General features: G+C 46.7%; 1 long non-coding RNA gene across 1 annotated transcript in view; it reads left to right on the top strand.

Moving 5' to 3' along the window:
* LOC144763878 (uncharacterized) overlaps positions 1-20,914 on the top strand; it is a 117,284-nt gene extending 96,370 nt beyond the window's left edge. Inside the window, exons 2-3 of the long non-coding RNA XR_013596267.1 lie at positions 20,626-20,672; positions 20,771-20,914. This is a non-coding gene — a long non-coding RNA (uncharacterized LOC144763878). The remainder of the gene's footprint in view (positions 1-20,625; positions 20,673-20,770) is intronic.
* The last annotated feature ends 15 nt before the right edge of the window (positions 20,915-20,929 follow it).

Raw genomic sequence — 20,929 nt, 5'->3', positions numbered from 1 at the left:
AGTTTTCAAACCATGCATATGTGTGTCATGGCCTTATGTGTGATGTGATTGGATGGAACATAGGATGCTTACTATGGTGGCCTATCACACACTACTCCTTGGACTCACAGACCCTCTGCAGCACAGATATAAGGCAGCATGTGGCTGTGGGAGGGCACTTGCCTGCACAACATTGGTGTGGTAACCACAGCTGCTGTCTCTGAATCCTCTGGACCCTGATTTGCTGAGCATGGAGAGGGCACCTGCATTCACTGATGCTGAAAACAAGGCCCTGCTGGATGCCCTCCTGCCAAACTACAGCAAGCTGTATGGGAGACCAGGGGATCAGGTGAGTGATGTGTGCAATACCTTGGAGTGTGCACCTGTTGTGTGTGTGACATAATGGCCACTGTGTATGTATGGTGTATAGATGCAATGTTGTTGGGAGTGAATGCCAGGGTGTACAGTGTTGTGTCAAGAGGGTTATTTCTTGTAGTGGGGTGTGTGACAGGGTGTCATGGGCTGCAGTGCACCCAGATGTAGCATACATTGCTCTGTGAGTGCCATGCTCTAAGAGTGTTTAGTGCACGTCATGTCATCTGTAGCCTTTCAATGGCATGTACTGCAGCAGTGTTTGCTCAAAGGCCACATACTCCTGGACAATGATGCAAATGTGTGGAGCCTACGATGCCCTGTTGTCATCAAGTATTTTGTGCACATATGTGTGTATTTTGAACATGGACCAGGTGTACTGATGCTCTTTTACTTTACATTTGTGACAGGTAACTACCTATGAGAAGGGTGAAATCTGGCTGGACATCGCCAGGGCTGTCAGGAGTGAGGAGGGGCCTCAGAAACATCAAGAAGAGGTGGCAGGACATCCGGTGCTGGACCCGCCGCATCGCCAGAGTCCAGCTGCATCTGGAAGCTCCACGCCGGCATGGCGGCACCCGCCACCTCACCCCCCACATGCTCCGGGTCCTGGAAGTGGTGTTCCCAGACCTCCATAGGCAGTTGCAGGAGGGACAGCAGCAAGTAGGGGGTAGGTACATGTCTGTTTGTTGTCATCTGTGTCACATGCTCCCTGCAGTGCTCCAAGGCATGGTAACACTCCCATAGTTTGAGTGGTGTGGTCAGACAGGCACTCCATGCATTGGCATTAGAATGTCCCAGTTTCTGCAGCTGCTTCTTTAAAATTTTTGCCGTACTCCACATTTGCCCGGCCCTTTGGCTGATGTTTGTTTTTCACATGTACTCCTATGGTGCAATACCTCAGTATGCATCTTCCTTTGCACATCATCATGTTGGAGGTGGGTATGTGACACCTGTTGGTACATTACATGTAGCACGACATGTTCACTGTGTCTGCCATTCTTCATATTTTGGCACTGATCTTGAGTCTCAACATGTGTTTTCTCCACGAGTCTGCCTCAGTGGCCTTGGTCCATGGTACTCTTTCAAATTGTCATGTGTTGGATACAGGTGCACAATGTACATGTGCAATATTTTGGGCTTATGCATACTCACACTGGGCAGTGCGTGTGTGCATATTCGCCAAATACGTAGAATGTTGTTTCTAACTAATAATGATGGTCAGCCACACAATGTGGCTTTGGGTGTCAACAGCTGTGATGCCAGTGTGAGGTGATGTTACACTTGATTCATGTCCCAGGATGGCATCACATTTCTGTTCAGGCAGGACTTTTCCCATGTGGCACAAGGTGTAAGCAATTCAAACATGTCCAGGTCTGGGTTTGGGTGGCAGGGTGGGAAAATGAGCTGGGATGCATAATCAGCTATCCTGTTGTCAGGCACTGGATCATCATTGTGTCTCTCATACTAGTGTTTTCCTTGCCTGTTGCTTGTATCCTACTATAAATTGAGCGTTGTGTCTCTCACAATTGGCCACAACTAGACTTTGCATTGTGCAGAGTTCTGTGTCATGTGACTCATGATGCATGCCATGTTTAGAAATGAGGCAAAATGTATTGTAGCTTATATGTCTGATGTGTACAGGTGACTGATATGTTTTTGTTGTTCTCCTTGCCCACAGCAGCAGCATCTGAACCTGGAGGAGACACTGGCGCGGACCAGGCAGAGGGACCCAGCGACAGTGCCACCTGCTATGAGGAGTCAGAGGGAGGCAGTGGCACGGAGGGTGAGGAGAGTCTGCCGGCCAGACGACATGTGACTGACACATCTTACCATGCCGACAACTCCGAGTCAGACTCTCAGGAGGAGGAGGAATATGCAGCAATGGTCACATCTTCTTCTTTGGCTGCCCTCCCCTCCTCCAGTACCATCTCCACCCTCCCAGTCGTTAGTATCCCTAGGATCCGTGCTAGAGCCCGTGTCTCCTTTGTTCCCGGCACCGCAGCCCCTGCCCCTGTGTCCCCTACTGCCCTCAGTGCTGAGACTGTGGACCTACTCCGGCAGATTGCAGTAGGTCAGACATCCATGCTGACTGTCCTCCATGGACATACACAACTGATGACACAGGTGGTGTCGTTCATGGAGGGCATGTCATCAGCCATGTCTGATCTGCGTCGGAGTGTGGCTGCCATGGAGTCAACACTGACGGCAGCTATGTACACCCAGCAGCATCTGTGCCCCCCCATCCTTCAGAGCCATCCACCTCTGCCTCTCACATACCTACACAGCATACACGCACACGCCACAGGTCAGACACACCCAGCGCACACACACAGCATAAGAAGCTCAAAGCTCCACGCACCCATTCTCAAGGGGAAGTAGGCACACCCCCAGGGAGAGGGGAGACACCTCACACAAGCATCCACACACCCAGTAGAACTGACTCACAGCCCTGTACCTCCACCCCCAATGTGTCCCCGGGTTCAGGTGGTAGTTTTTCGGCACTGGCTGAGGTGTGCAGCCAGGTTTTTGAAGCTACTTTCTGCGATGCCCCAACCAGTGTGGATGAATCCACTACACCTGCACCCACTCCACCTGTCCTTCCCTCTCCTGTCCATGCGGTGCCGGAGGATTCCACAGATGGTGCCCCCGTAGTTTCCACAGCGGATTAAACGCCATGTGCAGGCAAGTTTGGGTGTGAGCACACCCATGGAGGAACAGACTGTTGCAGAGACATCTTTGGACTGGCCATTGGCCTTTAATGAGCGAGGACTCTTATTTGCTTTTCTATTTTGAACCAGCTGAATAAAGCTATTATTTTCCTTTTCTGAACTTTAGTTTGTGTGAAAATGTCTGTGACTGCTGTGTGCCTGGGAGGTGGTGTGATGTTAAAATATAGGTATGTTGACATGTGTCAATCTCCTGGTGGTAATGTGGTTAAGAATGGTAGGTTTTTGTTGTAATGGCTGGCCACTGTTGGGCAGTGGGGGGGGGTGTTATACACACACACTCTGATGCTGGGCACTGGTGGGCACTGGTGGGGGTGTTGTCCACATACACACTCTGATGCTGGGCACTGGTGGGCACTGGTGGGGGTGTTGTCCACACACACACTCTGATGCTGGGCACTGGTGGACACTGGTGGGCACTGGTGGGGGTGTTGTCCACACACACACTCTGATGCTGGGCACTGGTGGGCACTGGTGGGGGTGTTGTCCACACACACACTCTGATGCTGGGCACTGGTGGGCACTGTTGGGGTCTCAGCCACACACACACTCTGATGCTGGGCACTGGTGGGCACTGGTGGGGGTGTTGTCCACACACACACACTCTGATGCTGGGCACTGGTGGGCACTGTTGGGGGTCTCAGCCACACACACACTCTGATGCTGGGCACTGGTGGGCACTGGTGGGGGTGTTGTCCACACACACACTCTGATGCTGGGCACTGGTGGGCACTGTTGGGGGTCTCAGCCACACACACACTCTGATGCTGGGCACTGGTGGGCAGTGGTGGGCAGTGGTGGGGGTCTCAGCCACACACACACTCTGATGCTGGGCACTGGTGGGCACTGGTGGGCACTGGTGGGGGTGTTGTCCACACACACACACTCTGATGCTGGGCACTGGTGGGCACTGGTGGGCACTGGTGGGGGTGTTGTCCACACACACACTCTGATGCTGGGCACTGATGGGCACTGTTGGGGGTCTCAGCCACACACACACACTCTGATGCAGGGCACTGGTGGGCACTGGTGGGGGTGTTGTCCACACACACACTCTGATGCTGGGCACTGGTGGGCACTGGTGGGGGTGTTGTCCACACACACACTCTGATGCTGGGCACTGGTGGGTGTGTTGTCCACACACACACTCTGATGCTGGGCACTGGTGGGCACTGGTGGGGGTGTTGTCCACACACACACTCTGATGCTGGGCACTGGTGGGCACTGGTGGGCACTGGTGGGGGTGTTGTCCACACACACACTCTGATGCTGGGCACTGGTGGGCACTGGTGGGGGTGTTGTCCACACACACACTCTGATGCTGGGCACTGGTGGGCACTGTTGGGGGTCTCAGCCACACACACACTCTGATGCTGGGCACTGGTGGGCACTGGTGGGGGTGTTGTCCACACACACACTCTGATGCTGGGCACTGGTGGGCACTGTTGGGGGTCTCAGTAACACACACACTCTGATGCTGGGCACTGGTGGGCACTGGTGGGGGTGTTGTCCACACACACACTCTGATGCTGGGCACTGGTGGGCACTGTTGGGGGTCTCAGCCACACACACACTCTGATGCTGGGCACTGGTGGGCAGTGGTGGGCAGTGGTGGGGGTCTCAGCCACACACACACTCTGATGCTGGGCACTGGTGGGCACTGGTGGGCACTGGTGGGGGTGTTGTCCACACACACACTCTGATACTTACACTTACAATGACATAGCAGACTTATGTCCCACACGTCTATTGCATTGGTGTTGTGCGGTGCCGTACCGTACCCCGAGGTCGTTGACGTACCGTACCCCAGCTGGATGGCGTACATGCAGCACGTATTACACTGGTGAAGTGCGGTGACGTACTTCGATGACGTAGGTGCGGCACGTCTCCGTATTGCACTGGTATTGTGCGGTGCCGTACCGTACCCCGAGGTCGTTGACGTACCATACCCCAGCTGGATGGCGTACATGCAGCACGTATTACACTGGTGAAGTGCGGTGACGTACTTCGATGACGTAGGTGCGGCAATTCTCCTTATTGCACTGTTGTTGTGCGGTGACGTACCGTACCCCGAGGTCGTTGACGTACCGTACCCCAGCTGGATGGCGTACATGCTGCACGTATTACACTAGTGAGGTGCGGTGACGTACTTCGATGACGTAGGTGCGGCACGTCTCCGTATTGCACTGGTGTTGTGCGGTGATGTACCATACCCCGAGGTCGTTGACGTACCGTACCCCAGCTGGATGGCGTACATGCTGCACGTATTACACTGGTCAAGTCCGGTGACGTACTTCGATGACGTAGGTGCAGCACGTCTCCGTATTGCACTGGTGTTGTGCGGTGACGTACCGTACCCCGAGGTCGTTGACGTACCGTACCCCAGCTGGATGGCGTACATGCAGCACGTATTACACTGGTGAAGTGCGGTGACGTACTTCGATGACGTAGGTGCGGCACGTTTCCGTATTGCACTGGTGTTGTGCGGTGACGTACCGTACCCCGAGGTCGTTGACGTACCGTACCCCAGCTGGATGGCGTACATGCAGCACGTATTACACTGGTGAAGTGCGGTGACGTACTTCGATGACGTAGGTGCGGCACGTCTCCGTATTACACTGGTGAAGTGCGGGAGTGTGTGGACCAACGTACCCAGAGATTACAGTCATGCAATGGAGATGTGCGCGTGTGGCAACACGTACAGGTATGTTGGACTTCGTTGTACTCACCTTCTGCGCCGTCTTCGGTTTCTCAGTACGAGGTGGTGGCCGTACAGAATAGGGATGAGACGGACGATGGCGTTCATGTCCTGCTTGTCGCGTACCGGGGTGCGGTTCGTGCCGAGTGTGGTTTTACGGTAGTTTTGAGCTCTCGTAGAAAAAGAGCCGTACGGAGTGTGTTCTACACGGATCGTACTTCCTGGGCCGGGAGACGCGCTCTTTTTACGTTCGGACGTTGCGTCGTGCAGCACGTATTACACTGGTGAAGTGCGGTGACGTACTTCGATGACGTAGGTGCGGCACGTCTCCGTATTGCACTGGTATTGTGCGGTGCCGTACCGTACCCCGAGGTCGTTGACGTACCATACCCCAGCTGGATGGCGTACATGCAGCACGTATTACACTGGTGAAGTGCGGTGACGTACTTCGATGACGTAGGTGCGGCAATTCTCCTTATTGCACTGTTGTTGTGCGGTGACGTACCGTACCCCGAGGTCGTTGACGTACCGTACCCCAGCTGGATGGCGTACATGCTGCACGTATTACACTAGTGAGGTGCGGTGACGTACTTCGATGACGTAGGTGCGGCACGTCTCCGTATTGCACTGGTGTTGTGCGGTGATGTACCATACCCCGAGGTCGTTGACGTACCGTACCCCAGCTGGATGGCGTACATGCTGCACGTATTACACTGGTCAAGTCCGGTGACGTACTTCGATGACGTAGGTGCAGCACGTCTCCGTATTGCACTGGTGTTGTGCGGTGACGTACCGTACCCCGAGGTCGTTGACGTACCGTACCCCAGCTGGATGGCGTACATGCAGCACGTATTACACTGGTGAAGTGCGGTGACGTACTTCGATGACGTAGGTGCGGCACGTTTCCGTATTGCACTGGTGTTGTGCGGTGATGTACCATACCCCGAGGTCGTTGACGTACCGTACCCCAGCTGGATGGCGTACATGCAGCACGTATTACACTGGTGAAGTGCGGTGACGTACTTCGATGACGTAGGTGCGGCACGTCTCCGTATTACACTGGTGAAGTGCGGGAGTGTGTGGACCAACGTACCCAGAGATTACAGTCATGCAATGGAGATGTGCGCGTGTGGCAACACGTACAGGTATGTTGGACTTCGTTGTACTCACCTTCTGCGCCGTCTTCGGTTTCTCAGTACGAGGTGGTGGCCGTACAGAATAGGGATGAGACGGACGATGGCGTTCATGTCCTGCTTGTCGCGTACCGGGGTGCGGTTCGTGCCGAGTGTGGTTTTACGGTAGTTTTGAGCTCTCGTAGAAAAAGAGCCGTACGGAGTGTGTTCTACACGGATCGTACTTCCTGGGCCGGGAGACGCGCTCTTTTTACGTTCGGACGTTGCGTCGTGCGTCAGCCGACTGCAATTCGTATGGACTTTCGATTCGTACGGCTTTTTTACAACCCGTACGGAGTGACGCTTTAGATTGTGATCGTACTTGCTGATTCGTACGGGGACGCCTACGGGTACGACTCGTACGGGGAAAAACGCTCCGAACCGCAATTCGGAGCGCTTTTTCCCGAATCGGAATCGACCCCCAAGTATTAGATCCAGAAGCACAGAAGTTACACAATTTGAGAGGAGCTAGTGGGTCACGGCTCAGCAGTTAGGAGATTGACCTCCTATGAATTTCAAGAGGACAGCCAACAAAGGCATTGGATTAGTCCCAGACTTTCCACTCAGAGACAGACGGCAGATAGGAATGAGCTGGTCAAAGCTGGGGAGATGTGTATTCTACATCCAATGTCATCAAATGCAAAATATGTGGGAAACAATAAGGAAGCTGCCTGGGGAAACTATACGTGGCTTATGAAGTTCACATCCACGTTGACTGACTTTCGTGTAAGTGAATATTGAAGAGATTTTACCAAGAGTACCAGGCTGTTGTAAAAAATCCAGTACCCTGAACTATCACCAATACTTCCACCAACCCCCCTCCTGAGAGTCTGGCGAGGAAGCTAGTCGGACCAGATTGCCTTAAGTGTACCACTAAAATGTAGTTGAATTTAGTACTCAGTTCAATTCAGTTCAGTTAGTCTTTATTCGATAGTTTGCAATCATAAAAGACACAGTACATACATAAAAGTGTCAATAAAAAATGGTGAGACCCTAAAAACATACATTTAATACAAAATTAAAACCACAATATCGAAATCCTAACTAATCAGTAATAGTTAAAATAAATAAAATTTGTCAAATATAATATTTTCCTACATTTAGTCTCTGGAGCAAGACCAAATTGCAAAGGGTCACTCACGCGCTGTATTTAATTCCTCATCGATCTCCAATTTTTTCCTCCTCAGTGCCCAGGACCAACTTAAGAATTTCGCAGTGGCAATAACAATGTCTGCAGGCGTGTTCATTATCAGGATACGCATGGCCGTCATACAAGATCTTGTGCCAAAGTTGGAACACAATGGCTTAAGCCATCTATAACGGGGGACTTTATAAGCCGGACACACGAAGAGTACATGAGTTATTGACTCTTCCCAAATATGGCAGAAAGGGCAATTGACATTTATGGGCTTTTTCCATTTGGCAACAAAAGATCTTAGGGGAAGGGAACCCACTCGGAATTGATGATATAATTTCCTATCACTATGTTTTGTGATCAAATTCCAGCATGGTTCTGCTTTTGATGCAAACTTGTGATCTAAGAAGATACCTGTAAGCGAGGTACTGCCCACCGCTGACAGGGTCTTTCTAGTGATCATATCCAAATAGAGCAATTTAAAATCATTTTTATTGGGAAAAAATGTTTCTTATTGGATCATCCCACAATTGACCAAGCCCCATTTCCTTCAAATTATACTTGATCTTCTGCAGCCATTTGATTTTAGAAGATAGATCAGCACTCCTGATGTGCATTACTACTCTCGCATACGGTGCCAGGTCAGGGGTGGTCTAAAGCCTCCTCCAATAAGCTAGAGGTCTAAAACCTGCCACCTCGTCAAGAGGAATACAGCCACGGTCTAGAAGCAAAGGCTTCATGGTGTAGATTGTGGGAGGGAGGTCAGGGATCTCAGGAACATCTTTTGTGCTTGTACTAGTGGTAAAAGATTTTCGAACCCCCAAAGTTCAGCGCCATAAATAATGGAAGCTTTAATTTTCCCATTATGAATGTCTATTGCCGGCCCTATAGGTTTTGTGGGGGACAATCGATGTTCCTTTAGTGGGGCTCCAGCCAGCTGGTTATCCCTTAGAACTAGGATATCTAACTGGGAAACCCAATTCATCTTCCTACCCATGGTTACCCCTAGATAGGTAAAGATGTCGGTCTGTTCCAGTGGTACATTATCCATTAATACCCTACCCTTGACACTTTATGCCTATGTAATACCATGAACTTGGTTTTGTCCGTGTTTACCACGAGTTCATGGTCGTTGCAAAAGACTACAAATTGATCAAGGGCACGTTGCAGACCAGACTGAGTTTTAGATAGAATTAACGTGTTGTCTGCAAACATTAATAATGGTACCCTTTGACCGGCCAGAAGTGGTGCATCGGTTGGGAAACTGGAGTAGTATGTAATAACCTTATTTATAAATAGTGAAAATAGGGTGGGGGCAAGGACACACCCTTGCCGCACACCCTTATTAACTGGAAAGGAATTGGTTAATTCACCCTGCTGCCCCCATCTGACTTGAGCATAATTTGCCTCATGCAGTTTAATAATGAAGCCAAGAATTTCTTTAGGGATCCCATCCGCCTTTAGCGAATCCCACAGCTTGCGACGGGGTACTAAATCAAATACTGATTTTAAATCAACAAATGCTGCATAAAGTGTCCCCCCTGCTAAAATCACTGTGGACCAATAAATCATCGTAAATCTAAAAACGTGGTCAATGGTGCTGACGTGGGGTCTAAACCCCACTTGATAGGTAGATGAAACATCCTGGTCTATAATCCATTCATTAACTCTGGTTAGCACAAGTCTTGCAACTATTTTTTGTAAAGTATCTATTAGGCTTATTGGCCTATAGTTGCTGGGACTGGCACGGTCTCCCTTTTTATATATGGGGATAATTTCTGCCCCACGCCAGGTTTCAGGTATTGGCGCGCCATTGGCTATAGCATTTACGCTGATAAAAATATATTCGATCCAGATCTTCCTATCCTTTTTGTAAAGGTCGGCCGGGATGCAATCTGGGCCAGGAGCCCTCCCTGCAGGAACCCCGTCTAGCACTCTATCGATCTCCTCTTTACTTAATAGTAAAACTGCCTCAGGATTAACCTCAGGGTACTTAGTACATGTACTGTGAGGGCAAGCAAATTGGCCTTGGAAATGTTGGACCCAGAGTTCTGGAGGAACATTATTGACTGGTAAAGTTCCAGTTGTACTATTACCCCATTTAACCAGTTGCCAGAATTTAATCCAGTTCTTCCCGTTGCTGGCGTTAGCTAGGCTAGCCCATCTATCTTCGTCAAAATCTTTTTTCACTTTTATTTGGGCTTTCTTGTAATTTGCCCTTGCTAATTTCACATCTAGGGGGACTTCCAGCCTAATTACATTTGAGAGATGCCGGAACGCAGCTCCACATTCCTCATTATACCACTTCGCCGATTTTTTTAAGAGGGGCTTGTGCGGCTTCTTGGCTTTTGTAAGTAGTAGCTTTAATTTGGCATAATGATCCTCATGGGCCTTCATGAGGTCCAGGGGACCATTGCCATTTGTCGCTAGCAACCCCATCAGTGCTACAGTCACTTCCGTGGTTGACCTAATCTGCTTTAAAAGATCTTCGTCCTCTAAGACCACTGCCCATTTTAACCGGCGGCGGTCTAGGGACCTAGTAACCTCTCCTATTGTAGAGGCAATATCAGGAGTAGGAGGATTAAACCAATCCTATTTAGGGTCAGTAGTAAGGGGTCATGGTCACTCTCCGGTCTGTGGAGTACCACCATATCCACTAATCTAGACCAGAGCTTTAAACGTATAAATATATAATCGATCCTGCTCCTGATCCCATTAGAAAATGTGGCACAACCTTCCAAGTTTGAGGGAGTTCTCCCATTGGTAGCTCTAATCCCCCTGCCTAAAGATAGGCTTTTCAATTGGAGCGCAGCCTCAGACCATTTGTTAACTGGTGTCAACGGAAGGGACGGTATCCCCCAAGTTTGATCCTCCTCCATACTGAGGCTGCCATCGTCCAATCACAGAGGCTCGAAGGTGCAGTTAAATTCACCCACTATAACCACAACACCCGAGCCTGATAGTCCATCGATAAACCTATCTAGGAGGGCGATGGTTGGTGAAACTTTCCCGCCCAGTTTAAACTTTCCCGCCCGGTACTCAACTATAGTACTAGAGATCAGCAGAAACATGGAGCTGGTCCACCATTGAAAAAGTATACAGAACAACACTGGTGTCAGAACAGTGTGAGTGGTTTGATGCGCACACACCCTATTTTCGAACAAATGCACTGACTTTGCCAAAATTGTTTTAGCAAAGTTTCAAACTTACCTCACCCCTATTAGTAACCAGCATTACAACCTCATAGTCATCATAGTTTTACGTGCTGATTAATAACTAGCAGGTGGGGTGGGGTGCGTTGAATAGAATGTTTCACACTGAATAGGCACATCAGGGGTCACTATAGTCACAGTGTTGCATTCTGATGTGGAAGCTGTAAAGGATACTGCTTGCGTTTTTTAGTCACATCATTGTACTGACCTCAATTACCGGCATGTTGCAGTGGTGCTGAAATTACTGGGTCTGGAATCACCAATTCCAGCCAATAATTGCGCCTTTGCACTGTGCAATTACCAGTTTTTGTGCAATTAATGGACAATTCCACTCCTATTTGCAAGTTTCTCTGAGCCGGTGGTTAACGGGTGGGGGGAGCATAAGCGGGTTCCACATGAGAGTTGGGGTGGGGAGGTTGTGAGGGATAGGGCAGGTTATAGACTGCCGGAGGTGGAGTAATAGACTCTCCCCCTTGTTCAGGAAGGTGACCAGTCAGGGGCCAGTTTACAATTGTGACTGCAGCCCCGCCTGACCTCCACTCAGTTTTACCAGCCTGGAGTTTTCACCAAGTAAAATCAGGCCTAGTGTTGCTGCATTCGATAATCCCAGGTACAAGAACTATCAGGCCACTTGTGATCGGGCTAAGCGGTATCCAACCCAGAGATACTATTGTACCTGACATGTAATGATCCACATTGTGATTAATAATAAGACACAGAAGACATTGGGTATGTATTAGAGTCACACTGTGATATTCTAATTAATAATTAGGAGTGGGCACTGAGGGCTTCATTTACAAGAAACTGACGCATCAGCATGGATGCTTCAGTTTCCTTGCGCCTGCGCCAAATGTCCTTGTGAAACCATGGATTACCCTGTATTTACAATACAGGGCTCCATGGCACAAGTATTAACAGATGCGTCAGAAATACTGACTCATCTGTTGACGCAAAAGTGACACGTTGCTGGAGTTGGTTGGAAAACTGATGCAACTCCAGCAATGCATCAGAACACATATGCAAGCCCCATTGTAAAAGCCCTGCGTCATTCCTTAAGCCTGGTTTGAGATGGTGTAAGAATTTTGATGCAGGGAAGTCGTAGAGTGATGCAGTAAAATGTTGAAAATTTCACCGCACCAGTTCGACGTGGCTTTTTTGCATGAGAACGCCTATCCTGCACACATTATACCTGGCGCCGGTACAATGTGACGCAGGGCTCTACAAACTGATGCACTGAACCCAATGTGTCAGACTGTGGATATGGCACAGTGTGGCGCACTGATTGCACCACCACTGCATCAAGAAAAAGTGATGCAGCGGTGACATAAGGGGCTTGTAAATTGGGCCCTGAGTGCACAGTCTAGCGACAGTGTCACATTCTGATTTATAGCCAGAAGAGGGCTCTGGGGTGGTTTGTATAATCACAGCATTGCAGGATTATTGACTACCACCAGAAGGTAGTAGGGGCCAGATTTATGAAGCCATTTAGCAGTCGCTAACCCTGAGATTCGCTAAATCACAAGGTTTGCGACCACTGAATGACTTTCTAGTATGCTCTAAACCCATTTTGCAATTAGATAAGTGCTTGCAGAATCAGTAAGTAAGTAAAACTTTATTTTATCCAGACCTCAACTGAGATCAACAAATACAAAATTAAAATAATTTCAAATACTCATAAAAATGCTTAGCTAAAACACTTTAGCTTTTTTTAGGCTCACTACAAGATGGTACAGTGGTGATGTTCAGCCACCAACTCAGACAACATTAGAGTGAATTTGATAGAATAGAATAAAATCTTTGGATTGTACTTCTTGTTTAAAACAGCTTCAAGAAGCTTTTTAGAAACTTAAACAGTTTATGACAAACATATTCATTAACCGGAGAGTTACACAATGTAATCAAATCTTGATCAGAGAAAACGTTATACTTTAGTTGAATTAGGATTATGTAACGTCGGCGGGCCTTAACTATGCTCTCATTAGGACAGATTAATAGAACGTGGAGCAAATCCTGTTGCCCACATTTACAAAGTTCACATAGCCAGAAAGTGGCTAAAGGGAGTATGCCCAGACGTAAAATTAAAGTACACCGCCTTACACCATGCTCTAATTGAAAAAGCAAGTAAGGGACAGAAGTTTTAAATTCCTTTTGTTCAGCAAACCATTTATAGTGCTTCAATTGACAACAGGGATCTTTATCAGATTCAAAACTAATTCTAGGGGGCAAATGTTTTAAAAACAGTTTCAGATGTGCTGGAGTCCACTCCTGTAAAATTGCAACCGTGCATTGTGAGACCTCCAAGGCTTTAACCATATTCTTATTAAAGGTGTACCCAGACGCTTCCTCTCTAAAAAACTCAAATTTTAACAAATGTCTTAAGGTGTCTGGGGCTGCATGTAGCAGATTGTATGTCCACCTAATAATATTACAAATTACTTTGGCAAAAATTCCCGTAACCGATAGCTCAAGACAAAGGGCTTGAACTGGGACCAACTGTGGCACTTTTATAACTTTTACTTTTAACAATTGCCATGTTTTAATTTGAGAATATTCCATGGCATATGATAAAATCGGGGGGATTTTCATATTATAGACTTCCAGCATTGAATTAAAGTGTCTGTTTCCTGTGGAAAGATACAATCTCTGTAGAGCCCCAACATGGGAATCTGCCTTCCGGTACAGGTGGCAAAGGTGGGCTTTATCTAGGAGGTTGGAAGTGAATGTTCGACCCAGATATACGTACTCATTTACGGTCTCTATTGGCTTGTCTCCTAGAGACCAAGTATAAAGCGAAGGCTTCCTTCTGCCCCTAAAGGAGAGTACTTTACTTTTATTGAGATCTGGCATCAGGAAGTTTTCGGTTGCATAGAGATTTAGTTCATTCAAAGATCTTTGTAGATCGGGGTCTGGTCAAGAATTTCGATATCATCTGCGTACATTAAACACAGTATATCTACTTGAGCTAATTTTGGAGGAAAATGATTTCTTTGAGAGAGATGCCTTGGGAGATCACTGATATAAATAGAAAATAATAAAGGAGCTAGTAAGCATCCTTGTTTTAGCCCATTCTTCAAAGGGATGGGTTTGGTTAGGCCTTTTTCACCCCCATTTGAACTCTGCACCCTGTAGATGTATGTAGGGTGATTATTATTGTTAAGATATCTTTGGGTATCCCTAATTTAGCCAATTTTCTCCATAGTGTTGGACGGTCTACACTATTGAACGCAGTCGAAAAGTCGATAAAAGCACAATATAAAATTTGGCCATTTGACTTCACAAACTTATCTAGCACAGTTTGGAACACAGCAATATTGTCCAATGTAGAATGCTTTGAGCGAAACCCAGCCTGATACATAGGAATTACTTTCTTGGAAAAAGCCCAGTCTTTTAAGTGTTCCAAAATACAAGCAGCAAAGATCTTGCCGGAAGCGTCTAGGAGAGCTATTTGTCTATAGTTTGCAGGGTTTGTTCTGACGCCTTTTTTTAAAAGGGGTACGACCACGCTCCCTCGCCAAGATTCAGGAATTTCACCACTTTCCAGGCAATATTGAAAAAGAGGGGCTAAAAATGTTCCCAAGTCGTCAGAGTTTTTTTGTAAAACTTTGATAGGAATCTTAATTGGGCCCCTTGCCGCTGTAGACCTGGCAGATGAAATCAAAGTAGAGATCTGAACAGCTGAGATTTCCATTGTCTTTTGTTTGGGGAGTTTCATTGATGCCTGATCCAGTCCGGGGGATAAAAGGTCTTGATAGTTGGATTTATAAAGCCTTAAAATATACTTTTCCCAATCTGATGATGATACAGGAGTTGCTTTAACCGATTTTTGAATCCCCATCTGCGCAGAGATTATTTTCCAGAATGCTTTATTATTATTGTGCTTTACTGCTTGTTGAATGTCTACCCAGACACAATCTCTCAGAGCTTGTCTTTCTCTCGCCTTTTTCCGTTGGAGTTGTTTTTTCAGTTTCCTTATTTCTCCTTGTCTATAGACGCTAAAAGAACGAAATTGCATTCTAGTCAATTTATTTAATTGTCGAGAAATATTGTTCTCCAGAGTTTTTCCTATCTGGCATGTTTTAACACATTCCCGTCTAGAAATACTATCTTGGAGAGAGGCGACTACCGTCTACACGGTTACCTTGAATCTATTTATTGGATTACCGGTATTGCTTAGTGATGTTAGCAATTCTTGTGAGATCATAGGATTTGTGTTACTAATAGCTTTAGAATTCCAATGGACCCTTCCTGTTTTCTGATTTAAGACTGCCTCGCCTTCATAGGAATGGAGTGACCACCTAATGGGGAGCTGGGTATGAATTTCAACTTCCACAGTAAGTAATGCATGATCGCTTTCAAGTGAATGTCTAGTAGAAATCAATTGAACCTTTGAGAATAAGTTTAGGCTGCAGATGAAATAGTCTATGATAGAAGACTTAGTTGGGGCCAATCTGGTAAATGCCGCTGGAATATCGCCCTCTTTTCTCCCATTAATTATTACGCCATTAATTGCTTGAATGGATGACAGCAACATTTTCCCCCTTTTATCTGCTTTTAATTCATCAGGAAAAACAGGAGTTGGAATCTGGCAGGCTTCTTCATGTGGAGATTTCCCCTGCTATATATTAGTGAATTTGAGCCCTTCCCATTGAAGTCTCCAGCCATTATCATCATAGGGAATCCCCATACTTCTAATATTGATTCGATTTCCTTGAATGCTTTAATAAGGGTTTGATCTTTTGAGGTTCCTGGTGGAAAATATATGTTAAAAAGTAAGAGTTCAGATGAAGATTCCAATCTTTCTTTCCGACACTTAATGCTGATGCATTGAACATTTGGGAGTGATAGGTCGATTTCCTCCGGGTCCCAGTCAATCTCTTCTCTCAATAGGATTGCTAGGCCTCCTTTTGCGTGACCTCTTCTGGAAGCCTCTGCTGCTTTTGCAAACACCAAATAATCCTTTTGCGCAAAAGTTGTTGTTGACCATGTTTCTTGGAGTAACATTATAGACGGTGGGTGTTCCAGAATAAAATGCAATTTTTCAGTTGTCTTTCCCGCGATGTTCCATGACGTAATAACATGCCTAGCACTAAAAAGGTAATTTCAGATCTTTGCCCAGCTTATTCCTGTTTAAAGAACCCGCAATTCAAGTCCAGGAATTTTCATCCAGATACGGTTTTTGCCATAAGTCCGATCCTTCCGAAATTCGCTGAACGCCATCTTTTATAGAGATCTGCAGGGGAGTATCTTGCACATATTTCCGTTCTATTTCTTCCGTTCTCTGTTGTTTAAAGTTATTAATAGAGATGCCTTTTATTCCTTTAACTTCCCTTATCCCTTTACATATTGAGCTTGCAGAATCAAAAAGTTAGTTTAAAAATGGATAACGAATTTGGAAGTGGCATGTTTAGGGGATCCCTTCCAGATTGTTATTCAGAATGCTATGTATGGTGGTTTATGAACGCAGTCCTGGTTGCAAATCATTGGTAGGTTACTGACTTCTCAAAGACTATAGATGGTAACCAAATGGGAAAGGGTGCTACTGGGGCCCCATCACATTTGCAAATGTAAGAAAAATAGTCTGTTTGGGAGTGGGCAGCAGTCCGTGGACCATTGCCAACTCCTAAACAAACTTTTTTTAGCTCGTAAACAAACTTTGTTAAAAAAGTGTTTTTTTTTTCAGACAGCTGCATTTCCTTTAAGAAAACTGGGATGCAATAAAATACATCCACTGTTTAAATGTAATCACAGGCATGGTGGTCTGCTTACCCCAGCAGGCCACCATGGATCTAATGACATCCAATTTTAGTAACTCGCAATTTGAGACCTAGTTCATGAATAGTTATGGGGAAGACTGAGCTGCAAACAACCCTGAATAGTGAGTTTGTGCAGCAACACTTAGGTAGATTTGTAAAATCAGAATCGATCTGAAAAAAAGTAATCGCTCAATTAATCTGGTCCTATGTGTTTTGAATAGGTGCAGTGTTGCATTCTAAGTACTAACCATCGGAGGGCGCTAAGTACGTTATACAGTCAGTTTTTCTTTTTTTAAGTTTATTTTATTTATTTTATGCGTTTTTATATAGCGCGGACTTTACCCGAAGGTGTCAGAGCGCTTCACAATCGGAACAGTAGAGAAACATGAGGAAAAATTACAAGTCAGCATGTTACTTACGGCATGGGATAGCGTCCGCTTTACATTCTGGTCTTAAACAGTTCTAAGGGGCTGACCTGGATAGTCATGGCGTTCGAAGCTTAATAATAACCAGCAGAGGGCGCTGGTGCATCGCGGTGCCATGGGAATGTTCTCTGATTAATAACTAGCAGAGGCCATAGAGTGCAAACTGTAGTCAGAGTTAGTTAAAGTCTGGTTAATAACTACCTAAGGGCAGTGGATGTATTATATTGTCGTCGCGTTATGCACTGATGAATAACCTTCGCGGGGTACATTCTACAATCACAGTTTTATTATTGCCTGATTAATAACGTGCAGCTAAGGGTCAAGAGTCAAGCGCCATCCCTCCCGACTACAACTTTCAACTGGCGCCGAACACATCCAGTAACAACAGAAACACAGGATTGAGGTCTGGGAAACAGACTGAACTGGTCCTGTGTGTTCTCCACCATTCCAGGCCCGGCGCCCTTTATTTCTACTCTTATTCATGTGCAGTTTTTTTGGCACGAACCAGACCCATCAGGGCAGCACAACACTTGACATACAGTGACTTTAGTTGCTGGTAATAAAGAATAAACATCGGGAGACTAAATATAGAATGTAGCCATTGGGAGGGAATCGCAACGTAGGTTGGGGTGGGGGTAGGGGGACACAAGCCTTTACCAAAGTCTAAAGTGCCGATCCATCAGAGGGGTTTGGATTTGGGTATTACATGAAGCAAAAAAAACTGCCTGAATATTTAGTCCTCTGCGAAAAGAGGGATCAGGCCCCATAAACAGGGCACAGGGCCGGCTTTAGTTCTGGTGGCGCCCTGTGCGACAATGTTTGGTGGCGCCCCGCCCCGCCCCCCCCACCCCCACGGATTCCCTCACTACCACCTTTTGACAATGCCGCCCCAAGTCTCCATAACCCCTGTCTCTTAGATTCATTTAGTTTTATAGCGCCACTCATACCAGTTTAAGGTGTCAGAACACTTTACATCACACATACATTGCACGGAGACAATCATAGGTGTCTAAATCAGTGAATAGGAAATGTTACATAAGACACAGGCCTACAAGGTATAGGAGTCACATGTCATCCAAACTGGTAGGCAGTATAGTTTAAGAGTCCTTGGTCTGGAAAAGCACAAATTCTGAATTTAAAATGTAACACCATTGTTAGGGGTTTTCTTTAATAATAAGAATGGATTTCTTCCTAAATGAACCCTTTTTGCAATATTACCATAAGGAAAGGCTGGGCAAAAAAACTTGTAGCTGAAATATATTCCTTGCAGTTTGCATGCAGCTCTTTTTCCAATTTTATGATAAGGAAAGACTGGGCCAAAGAACGTGTAGCTGTTATAGTATATGCACTCTTTGATCTGATTGGCACACCTGCTTTGCAGCAGGCATGTTAACCCTCTGCACTAGGATGAGTCAAAACGTCCACTATCAGACAAATCTCCGGTCTCTCTCCAGGAAGAGCATTAATCACCGGAGTTATCCTGACATTTTTATTGATGCGTGAAAATTGCTGGAACAAGAAACATGGCATCAAGTGCTTTCAAAACGATAGATGTGACGCCCCCGCCCCAATTCAGCACCCGGTGCTGTGGCACCGATTGCACCGCCCTAGAGCCGGCCCTGACTGGGCCCCTAAAATATCGTTTATCCGTTTTAGCCCGATCCGAAGGTATAAGAGCACCATTTACGTTACACAAGGCCACATTCCTGCTTTTAGGCACTTGAGATTAAGTGATTTGCACACAGGGTCGGATTGGGATTGAAAATCGACCCGGGCACACAAAAAAAAATCGGCCCCCATTTGCATAATGCCTTTCGTCAAGTCATTGCTTCAGTGTAATTGCATTAAAAAGAAGGAGGGAGAGATAAAAAAAATGCACGCATTAGTTTACACTAGTAAAACACACCTGAAAACAAGTGAGGCTACTTCTACTGAGGCCCCCTGCCCCGCTCAGTATGTGCACACATTAATGGGCCGGCCAGTGAGACAAAGGGAGCGACACCTCTGCCTGTTGCTAAACGAGGGGGTGGGGGGGCGGTGGTGTTGGTGGCGCGAGGGGGGGGGGTAAATGAGCGCCCATCTGCCTGCAGAAAGGCCACTCAGCCACCCACTGGGCCGCTGGCTGTATTCCGAAAATAGAGACACTGCCCAAATCGGCCCCAGACTGCTAAAAAAAACAGCCCAAAGCTGGAACTCGGACACCGGCCCCTCGGGCATTGCCCGAATGCCCGCGTTACCAATCCGAGGCTGTTTGCACAGAATGACACGATGCCAGTCGAACCGACGCTGAGACTCGACCCTGATTGCCCAGTTCCTAGGTCGGCATCTCTGGCCATAACGCCACATCATCTCCCAGATATCAGCTAAACAGAGTCAGATCACGGTTTGAATTGATGTTGGAGAAGTAGAATTTCAATTTCTTTCTTCAGGTTGGTATAAAAGGGATGGAGTTCCAGATTTTGGGGGTGCTCCCAGAGTGTCCGGATCTCCCCTAGTGTGTTTTTCCGCAGGAGTGAAATGGTCGGTCACGAAGAATGCTCCCACCCTCCAGGTCAAGCAGAGAGTCTATGCAAAGCCTGTCCGGCCGGTCCCGGAAGAGGGGATGCGTTCTTTTTCTGTAGCACCTTTAAGTCCCTTCTCTCTCCTCCTGTAGTCAAATAAATACTATTTTTTTAGTGCTGGAAAATATCGCCTTTTTCCCACATCCAACTCAAAGACGAACTTGTAGAAACTATACCTGACTATTCTCTCTTCCGTCTGATCTTAATTGGCTATCCTCTTGTTGATAGACATCATAATCGTCCTAGCTACTAAAGAAAAGAACATATTACAGTTCCTCATTTCCAGTAACTGGTAGTGATATATATGTATAATGCTGCATAATGTCTCACCTATTCTACACACTGTACAGCTTCAGAGATGTGTTTTCCTTGGAACTTGCAGGTACAGCACATGGATTGATATATCTGTACATTTTTTAGGCATTCCTTCATGCCTTAAATAATGTTCAGATAAATATAATCTCAACCTTTTCGTGCAAATGAACAATATGAATAGCAAATGTAACCAGAAAATAAGACATCAACAACTTTCATTCTCCCCAGAATTGTATCAAATAATATATGTCCTTGTTTCTTTTTTCTTTTACAGGCAGCGAAATACACAAAAATGCAGTGTTATTCCCACACCACAAACAGGTAAGTTTTCTTACAATTCATGGAGTGCACATGACACGTTACCCTGAAGAAATTTCAGAATTTCTCCTCATTGTCCTTTTCTTTTGGTAACTTTTCAGCACAAGATTAAGGAAGACAGGAGTCCATCCCAGGACAGGTCACGCACTGTAAGACTTCACCAAAACGGGCGGCGGCGGAACCGCAATGAGATCCTGATACGGGAGCACAGGGAACACCAGGGGTGAGATTACAACCAAATGCCTCACCAGGTAGGTTTT

The sequence above is a fragment of the Lissotriton helveticus genome, chromosome 6 (assembly GCF_964261635.1).
Source record: "Lissotriton helveticus chromosome 6, aLisHel1.1, whole genome shotgun sequence".
In the NCBI taxonomy this organism is placed as follows: domain Eukaryota; kingdom Metazoa; phylum Chordata; class Amphibia; order Caudata; family Salamandridae; genus Lissotriton; species Lissotriton helveticus.
This window is presented reverse-complemented; position numbering and strand designations above follow the sequence as displayed.